The sequence below is a fragment of the Theobroma umbraticum genome, unplaced genomic scaffold, assembly GCF_002168275.2.
Source record: "Theobroma umbraticum cultivar Fairchild unplaced genomic scaffold, ASM216827v3 scaffold_12.1, whole genome shotgun sequence".
NCBI classification, from domain to species: domain Eukaryota; kingdom Viridiplantae; phylum Streptophyta; class Magnoliopsida; order Malvales; family Malvaceae; genus Theobroma; species Theobroma umbraticum.
In genome coordinates, this window is record NW_018397269.1 from 3,069,488 (window position 1) to 3,070,361 (window position 874).

Below are 874 nucleotides of genomic sequence, written 5' to 3' on the forward strand. Positions count from 1 at the left end.
AAACTATATATATATATATATATATATATATATATATACACCTTTAATACTTTGTTTTAAAATGACGTATGGATCCACCAACATTCCATTTCCTCGATCTTATTCTCTTTCACTTTAGCCAAACTAATATTAGTTTTTGATATTACACCTGTACACACAAATTTCTCGTCGAAATTTCTTGACTTGAAAATTATGAGACAAATACAAATATTTGATGATGTGAGTGATAATCTCTGAAAATTTCTCCGATTAATTTCTTCACTTCGTCTCCAAGAGTCACAAACTTGGACTTAGTCTTGATCACGAACTTCGCTTAATCTTCGCTTCAAGGGTCTTCACGACTTGACCTTGATCACAAATACTTGATTGTCGCTTCAAGGTTCTTCACGACTTGATCTTGATCATAAGCACTTGATCTATGCTTCAAAGGTCTTCACGACTTGATCTTGATCACGAACACTTGATTTTTGCTTCAAGGGTCTTCACGACTTGATCTTGATCATGAACACTTGATTTTCGCTTCAAGGGTCTTTACGACTTGATCTTGATCATGAACACTTGATTTTCACTTCAGAAATCTTTTACTTCTTGATCTCTAAAATTCTCTCAACCTTCAAATACCTCCCATTCTTCGAATGCTTCTGAATGAATCAAAATAGCTTAAAAGAGCCCCCTATTTATAATGCTAAGTGGGAGACTTTAATGTGAATATAATCTCTTTGAATTATCTCTAAATTATTTTAATTTATTTAGAGATAAATTATGATGACTCATTGAAAGTCTTTTGATTGGCCGGACTTTGAGTCTTTGAATTTTCATTGGTCGAAGTTAGGTGTTATCTCTAAATTATCTTAATTTATTTAGAGATAAATTA